Below are 9,073 nucleotides of genomic sequence, written 5' to 3'. Positions count from 1 at the left end.
CTGGGTTGTGTTTGTGTTTTGTGCTTGCAACATGTGTTCAGTGTTTTCAGACAGTGCTAGAGTTCTATTTCATCCCTACTGACCGCCAGAGGCGGTGCTTCAAGCACTGAATGATCATTCTTGCACATGCGCAGGTCGAGAAATTAATAACAACATGGTCACATGTGACCTACCGGTGGCTCACGTGAGTCTATATAGTCGCATGACACCGGGAGCCCAGTCCCTTCTTTCTTCTCGCGCGCAGGTTGATGAATGCAGGTGTTGATTTGTGTTTGTTTGTTCCTCATTCCTCTTATTGCTTGCTGCTGGGATCCTCGTGATCGTTGTGATCGGAGCTGCGGATGGTTCTGCCCTCCAGAGGCTGTGCAAGCTGCCTTTTCTTCCAGGGTTTCTGGTAAGTTATCCGGCTCGCCGGTAGCGTTTTCTGCTCGTGCTGAGTCTATTTACTTTCTTCGGCAGTATTGCTGCTCGCTTTGATTTGGCTCGCCAGTGGCGTTTTCTGCTCGTGCTGAGTCCTACGGCTTGTTGCTGTGACAGGGTCTTGACGGCGTTTTTTCTGCCCGTTCGACCCCATCTGTCCACTAGGTACATGGACAATCTTTGTTGTGCGTCCTGTTTGGCTCCCCTACAGCCGGAGGACGGTCATGACATGTGCCCTCCCTGCCTTGGTGTTGACCATCTCAGGGGGGCGCTTTCAGATCATGCCTGCTCTAATTGCAGCGTTCTGCCCCTAGCGGTGCGGTTGGCCCGGCTGTCCTCGGTGGAACAGCCTGTTGACTGGACGGTCTCTGTCCAGCAGGATCCATTGCCGCTTGGACAAGGTGCGGCCTCCACGAAATGGTCTGCTGAGGATGTGCCCTTGGCGTCTGGGAGGAGAGCCAAGCGGCGAGGGCCCCCGGGACTGTCCTCTAGAATGGACCAACTTTCTACGGAGCTGGCCCAGATGAAGGCCTTCCTTCAGTCTCTCCGGGGGGATGGTGACTGCAGTGAGCCTTCCCCTCCTGAACAGGCCGGGTCTTCGCATTGCGAGAATGATGTTATTTCAGTTGCGGCCTCGGGCACCCTCTTTCGAGAGGCCTTTCCAGAATTGGGCTCCCGGACCTCAGGTTCGGGCTCCGGTGCCTCCCTGGGAGGTGCGGGGGAACCGGTGTCTGCAGCTATTAAAACGGCTCCGGGCCGTTTGCAGCTGGACGTTCCCCTGGCCCAGCCTGTTCCATCTAGCGCCTTCTTTAGGTGCCGTGATGCCGAGGCTGCCTTTGTTGTTCCTCCCTCAGCAGAATATGTCCAGGAGCTGCATGCTTGCTGGACAGACACAAGGGCCTTTTCCTGCCCGACAGCGGATGGCAGGGCCCTGGCTGCCATGCACGAGGCACCCAAGTTCGGGTTGGGCTGCATGCCCCCTGTTGAGTCTGCCATTGCCTCCCTCATCATTCCTCCCGATGAGGCGTTGAGGACTAAAGCCCGTTGTCCACGACTGCAATGTCGTGTCACGGACGATTTGCTGTGTAGGGCCTACGACTCAGGTGCCCGGATGGGCCGCATGGGGAACTCACTCTCCCATCTGATGTTGGGCCTCTCCTCTTCGTTGGAGTCGGTTCTCTTGGACCAGTCAACTCAGGGCTTGTTGGACGCCTCTCTGCAGGCCTTCGCCCTGATGACACGTGAGCTTGGACGCACGCTCTCTACATTGGTCAATGTTCGGCGCCAGGTGTGGCTGGCACAATTGCCCCTGACCGAGCCTTGCAGGAGAACGCTGAGGGCTCTTCCTGTGGTTCCGGGGGAACTCTTTGGTTCCGCCGCGCTGGAGGCCTTGGAGCGTACAGCCCAGGTCTCAAGAACACGGCGGCTCCTGGTCTGGGCGACGCCACGCCTTGCCAGCCTCAGGGCAGCCTATATTCCAGGTCCGCGGAATGTCTCCGCGGACTTTCTGTCTCGGCAGGTGCCACTTCCGGGGGAGTGGCGGCTTCACCCGGAGGTGGTGGATCACATTTGGGCCACCTTCGGCAGGGCGGAGGTGGACCTGTTTGTCTTGAGAGATGCAGTTCACTGTCCCCTCTGGTTTTCCCTGATGGACATAGCCAGTCCTCTGGGCTGCAACGCACTGGTGCACGAGTGGCCCCGGACCCTTCTCTACTCCTTTGCCCCGTTTCCCCTGATCCCCCAGACGCTTCTGAGGGTTCTTCAGGACAGGCACGAGCTCCTGCTGGTAGCCCCCTTTTGGCCAGGGAGGACCTGGTTTCCTCTGCTGCGCAGGCTCTGCTCCAGCTTGCCGATGTGCCTCCCCTCCAGGAGAGACCTCCTTTCCCAGATGGGAGGCCAGATTCTCCACCCCGATCCGGACCGCCAGAAACTCTGGCTTTGGCCTCTACATGTGCAGGCTCTGCCTTCTCCCATTATGGGGGCAGGGTTGGACAGACCATGACTGGCGCATGGGCGCCGTCCACGCGGGCTGCATATGGTGCTAAGTGGGCGATCTTTGCCGGCTGGTGCCGTGGTAAGGGACTGGACCCTATTCACTGTCCTGTTTCCCATTTGCTGTCCTTCCTCCAGGAGTTGCTGGATCTAGGGCGATACCCTTCCACCTTGAAGGTGTATGTAGCAGCCATTTCCCGTTGGCATGTTGGGTTTGGTGGTTGCTCTGTTGGCCGGCATGGGGATGTCGCGCTGTTCCTGAAGGGTGCCAGGCGCTTGTGTCCGCTCAGGCGCCCTGTGGCCCCTACATGGGATTTGTCGCTAGTGCTTGCGGCTCTTCAGTCCCCCACCTTTGAGCCCATTACAGGGGCGGATCTCAAGTGGCTCTCCCTGAAAACCGCCTTCCTGTTGGCCATTGCTTCTGCCAAACGGGTGGGGGAATTGCATGCTCTGTCTGTGTCTGAACCATGTTGTCGGTGGAACCCAGATGGCTCCGGTGTTACACTGTGGACTAATGCTTCCTTTGTGCCAAAGGTGCCTGCAGTGGCTGGCAGTGTGCTGCCGCTCCGGCTTTCCCGATTTAATCCTGGTGCCCCCTCTGAGCTTCTTTGCCCTGTCCGAGCGCTTGAGGCATATGTCCGCTCCACAGCACCCATTCGTCGGACTGACTGTCTCTTCATTTGTTATGCTGGCTCTCGGAAAGGTCAGGCCCTTTCTAGACAGCGGTTGGCACGTTGGATTGTGGAGATGATCTCTGTGACTTACTCCTTGCAGGATCAGCCCCTGCCGAGCGGCGTGCGCTGTCACTCCACTAGGAGCCTCTCCACCTCGTGGGCTGCCATGACCGGGGCGCCTCTGGAGGCCATTTGTGAAGCTGCTTCCTGGACAGCGCCAAGCACCTTTGCCAGGTTTTACAGGGTGAACGTCGCCACGCCGCATCCCCTGCAGGGAATACTGGAGCAACCGCCTTCTGCGTCCCGCTGAGGTTAGTGGTGTTGCTGTGTTCCTTGGGGTCTCCGTGGGATCCCTCGGGACCCTGTTGGTATGCGTCATCCAGTGCTTGAAGCACTGCCTCTGGCGGTCAGTAGGGATGAAATAGAACGAAAGTTACGTATGTAACTACGGTTCTATGAATCCCGGATGACCGCCAGAGCGCTCGGTCCCTCGGTGTCCGCGTGCTCGCGAGAAGATTGTCGGGACCGGGCTCCCGGTGTCATGTGACTATATAGACTCACGTGAGCCACCGGTAGGTCACATGTGACCATGTTATTAATTTCTCGACCTGCGCATGCGCAAGAATGATCATTCAGTGCTTGAAGCACCGCCTCTGGCGGTCATCTGGGATTCATAGAACCGTAGTTACATACGTAACTTTCGTTCTCAGGTGTGCTGGGTGACAGGTGCGACTTATTCTACTGATTACTTTGAGGAGTACTTAAGCAGGAGGCTGCCAGCACTTCAACGCCAGAGTGTTTTGCCCACAGTGATAACAAGCTCAAGCCAAACACTAAATCTATGCTTTGTTCTTTGACCTCGTGTAACTTTGTTTATGCTCCTTTGCAGGCTAAGTAAACCTGAACCCTGGGTTTATGTCACTGAATACTGACTACGTGTCCGGACGTCATTCTGGATGATCAAGGTTATCTACGTTCTGAGGATTTCATTTCCTATCTACTGTCTTCATTTGGATTCGCATCTAGCTGGCAGTTTCCTGCTACCTTCGCTTCCTGGACCTAGCCGCAAAGCGTAGCCTGTCCACCCTCCAACGTAAGGATCTGCACACCGAACTCATTCCTGTTTTGCTCCGAGCTCACACTGAACAGCACCAAAAGAACCTTCTACAAACCTGGATCCTGAATGCCTCTTTCCCTGGCGACCTGACCACACCTATTTAGTAAGCTGTTCTCTTGTTTGCATTAATTCCTTGTTCTTAGTTTGATATTATTCAGTTCCCTATTTTTCACCAGTGTTCTTCCCATACAGTTGGAGAATCACCCATTATGTTCCTGATTATCTTTGTCACAATAAACATCCTGTACTTATTCTGTTCTCCGGAGTGTTCTCTGTATGTGGGTCAGATCTATTGCAAACAAATTGACACCGGTAGCTCGTATAGGTTCTCTCTTTCCCTTTTTTTTTGCCTCAGTTTCACTTTACAGTCATCAAAAACAATATCCAAAGATAACCTGACTTGGCTGAAAAAGCAGCTTTCAATTTGTGATTTCATTTACTAGGTGAAAAAAGCTGTTTAAGCCAACTCGGCCCCATGTAAAAGGTAAGCATCCTTCTTGTTAAATCACAATTTACTTGTGATTTATCACACTTTTTGGGAAGCTGAGTTCAATTACACAAGCCACACCCAGGCCTGATTTACTGCCTGACCTGTACAATAATTGAACCAGTTAAATCAAAGCTGTATGACAAGGTGAAGTGGGGTAAAAATCTCATAAACCAACACCTCATACCACTATGTAAAGATATTTATGAACCCATGAGTAAACATGTTATTGACATCTGTCATTCTGTAAAACCTTACAAAGCCATTTCAAAGGGTTTGGGTCTGCAGTGAACCACAGTGAGAACGGTTATCCCCAGTGGCTGGCCTACCAAAATTACTCCTGGAGTGGATCAACAACTCATCCAGTAGGTCACTAAAGAACCCAGAACACAAAGGCCCAACTTACATTTGTCAAAAACATCTTAAAGATTCCCAAGACTTTTGGGAAAACTATATTGACAAAAGTGAAACAATTTCAAGGGTGTGCCTCCCCTTACATCATGAAACTAACACAGCATTTCAGAAAAATAGCATTGTACCAACAGTAAAACGTTATGGTCTGGGGCTACTTTTCTCCTACAAGACATGGACTCGTTATTGATGGAATCATCAACTCTTATCCAGAAAAATAAAAAAGTTGGCCAAAATTCATCCTCTGCTATGTAAAAGACTCCTAGCCAGTTATCACAAACTGTTGATGGCAACTGTTGCTACCCAGGGTGGCACAACCGATTATTTGATTTAGAGGGCAATTACTACCATTAATCTCAGAGTGTGCATTTTTTACTTGCTGAACTTGTGTTAAATGCGTTAAATACACTGCTCAAAAAAAATAAAGGGAAAACTCATAACACATCCTGGATCTGAATGAATGAAATATTCTCATTGAATGTTTTGTTTGTACAAAGCTGAATGTGCTGACAACAAAATCACACAAAAATCATCAATGGCAATCAAATGTATTAACCAATGGAGGCCTGGATTTGGAGTCACACACAAAATTAAAGTGGAAAAACACACTACAGGCTGATCCGACTTTGATGTAATGTCCTTAAAACAAGTCAAAATGAGGCTCAGTATTGTGTGTGGCCTCCACGTGCCTGTATGACCTCCCTACAACGCCTGGGCATGCTCCTGATGAGACGGCGGATGGTCTCCTGAGGGATCTCCTCCTTCCATCCGCCAACTCCTGGACAGTCTGTAGTGCAACGTGACGTTGGTGGATGGAGCGAGACATGATGACCCAGATGTGCTCAATCGGATTCAGGTCTGGGGAACGGGCGGGCCAGTCCATAGGTTCAATGTCTTCATCTTGCAGGAACTGCTGACACACTCCAGCCACATGAGGTCTAGCATTATCCTGCATTAGGAGGAACCAGGGTCAACCGCAGCAGCATATGGTCTCACAAGGGGTCTGAGAATCTCATCTCGGTACCTAATGTCAGTGAGGCTACCTCTGGCGAGCACATGGAGGGCCATGTGGCCCTCCAAAAAAATGCCACCCCAAACCATTACTGACCCACTGCCAAACCGGTCATGCTGAAGGATGTTGCAGGCAGCAGATCGCTCTCCACCGTGTCTCCAGACTGTGTCACGTCTGTCACATGTGCTCAGTGTGAACCTGCTTTCATCTGTGAAGAGCACAGGGTGCCAGTGGCTAATTTGCCAATCCTGGTGTTCTCTGGCGAATGCCAAGCGTCCTGCACGATGTTGGGCTGTGAGCACAACCCCTATTTGTAGACATCGGGCCCTCTTACCATCCTCATGGAGTAGGTTTCTAACCGTTTGTGCAGACACATGCACATTTGTAGCCTGCTGGAGGTCATTTTGCAGGGCTCTGGCAGTGCTCCTCCTGTTCCTCCTTGCACAAAGACAGGTAGCAGTCCTGCTGTTGGGTTGTTGCCCTCCTACGGCCTCCTCCACGTCTCCTGGTGTACTGGCCTGTCTCCTGGTAGCGCCTCCAGGCTCTGGACACTACGCTGACAGACACAGCAACCTTGCCACAGCTCGCATTGATGTGCCATCCTGGATGAGCTGCACTACCTGAGCCACTTGTGTGGGTTGTAGAGTCCGTCTCATGCTACCACGAGTGTGAAAGCATCACCAACATTCAAAAGTGACCAAAATATCAGCCAGAAAGCATAGGTACGGAGAAGTGGTCTGTGGTCCCCACCTACAGAACCACTCCTTTATTGAGTGTGTCTTGCTAATCACCAAATACTTTCCCCTGTTGTCTATTCCATTTGCACAACTGCATCTGAAATTGATTGTCAATCAGTGTTGCTTCCTAAGCGGACAGTTTGATTTCACAGAAGTTTGATTTACTTGGAGTTATATTGTGTTGTTTAAGTGTTCCCTTTATTTTTTTGAGCAGTGTATATAGTATCAAAAAAGGGTTTCTCCAAAAAAAAAAAAAAACCTGCAAATGATCACAGAAACAAATATACAGCCGAGATTGTTAACATGCACTGAAGTGAAGTAAAACTGCATTGGCAATTCTGTAAAAAAGCAGAAATGGGGAGAAAAGTAAAAGCATGTTAGGATCACTTGCAAAGATAAAAGCTGTTTTTAGCACAAGCACTGTGAACGCAAACCCTAAATAAGAACTGCAAGAAAACGTCGGTAGGAAGAAGCTTGTGATTCAATTAGTAAAGCTAGCAACTGCTTTTCCTGATGAGGGTTCTGTAAGAAAAAATACCATTATGACATTTGGAGCTTTAAAGAAAAATCCAACTGACCAAGAACCAAATCTGTTATTAATAGGCCCAATATCTGTTCTCTACGTATTAAGGAAAATAAACATAAACAGATAAAAAGAAAGTTGCTTCACTAGTTCAACTTTAGTGTTTCAGAATAAAGGGAAGTTGTATGATCAAGGAATGTGGATTGAAAACATTATATTAAACAGTTTAAAGAGCTAACATTTATCAAGAGTTTGTCTGTCATATTTTGAAGATCTTTGTATTGCCACTTGCATGGACTTAGAGGTTATTCTGACCAAATCTATGATGCAGGAACTGCCAATTTATTACATAGAAGTTAAACAGGATCTAGCAGTCAAGAATTAATTACAAACCTGAGTGCTGTTTGATTGCTATAAGTAAAAATAAAGGTTTCAAGTTTTAATACCTTTTAGATCACATTTATTTATAAATATTATGCCCTATATTATATATAATAGCCACACCTCACAAACTGCAAACATTAACACCCACAATTAAGTGAACCAAGATCAAATTGAAAATAAATCACTCAGAAAACATTTAGGAAAGAGTACATGGTAAATAACCTGACTAAAAATAGTTTAAGTAAAAACTGACAGGTGGATGACCCTTTTCCATTAATTCCCCCTGGACACCAAAATGATTAACTCCACCTCTGGCAGAAAATGGTTATGGTAGAGCTTAAAGGTTGTTGGTAACTTTTGCTTGTTAATTTTTTTAAATTGTATTTTATTTATGTAATATCCTCTAAAATGTTTTCAACATTTAATAAGGATCCAGATCTGAATATGAATAGACAACTTCATTAAACCATGACATGCTGTCTGAGAGAGATTCTCTTCATTTTATTATAATGCTTTGTTTGACTTATGATGCTGGCTGTGTTTCTTGAAACTATGGTGGATTACATGACTGTTGTTCTTGATAATGTTTATAGATATTAGATTCCTCTGAAACGTTTACTTTTTGCAATTTGACCTTTAATTCTCTTACTGGGTAAATACCTACTCTAAGTACTAAATATGGCAAACATGTGTGAAGTAAAAATACAGAGAACTTATTAAAGGAGGTACAATATATACACAAGACCTATATGTTAGATTAAATTGTAACTGACTGCCAAAACAGATAAATCATCATAAATACTTGATAGTGGAACTGAAATGCTTTTTTTTGTTTTTATTCTTATGGTCAAAGGCAGATTGGATAAAAGCAATAATTTGCAGTTATTTCTATCTATATCAAATATCTAAAGCAAATATATATTTTTTTTAACCAACAACTAGGCCATGTATGACCTAATCTGTCTGTCTTGGTTAATGCAGATGTTGCACTTAAAAGCATTTATGTTAGATACCATTAAATTGCTGAACATCTAACAATAAAAACATGAAATTTAATACTCTTCCCTACCTCCACCCCAAACCTCAGAAATAAATCTGATCACATTAGAATAAAGTCAGACGGGGAGTTTCAGACCGGCCAGTAAAGAATGAAAGGCTCTGGAAGAACTTCAGCAGGGATGTTAGAGATTTTGAGAAAGAAAATGGGAGGGTCAAAGAGGGTATAAAGGGGCATTTTCCCAAATATGTTCAGGCTTTTACCACCCAGGTTACCATAACATGTTCCCTGCCTTCTCATAACAGCTCTCCTTCAGCCC

General features: G+C 47.6%; 1 long non-coding RNA gene across 1 annotated transcript; it reads left to right on the top strand.

The window, feature by feature from the left end:
* Positions 1-208: 208 nt before the first annotated feature.
* On the top strand, positions 209-4,256 carry LOC124873281. Its single transcript, XR_007039492.1, has 3 exons — positions 209-394; positions 3,187-3,397; positions 3,976-4,256. It is a non-coding gene; the product is annotated as an uncharacterized LOC124873281 (long non-coding RNA).
* Positions 4,257-9,073: the final 4,817 nt, after the last annotated feature.

This window comes from Girardinichthys multiradiatus, chromosome 9 (genome assembly GCF_021462225.1).
Source record: "Girardinichthys multiradiatus isolate DD_20200921_A chromosome 9, DD_fGirMul_XY1, whole genome shotgun sequence".
NCBI lineage: Eukaryota > Metazoa > Chordata > Actinopteri > Cyprinodontiformes > Goodeidae > Girardinichthys > Girardinichthys multiradiatus.
The sequence above is the reverse complement of the archived record's forward strand: the minus strand, read 5'-3'. Positions and strand labels throughout refer to the sequence as shown.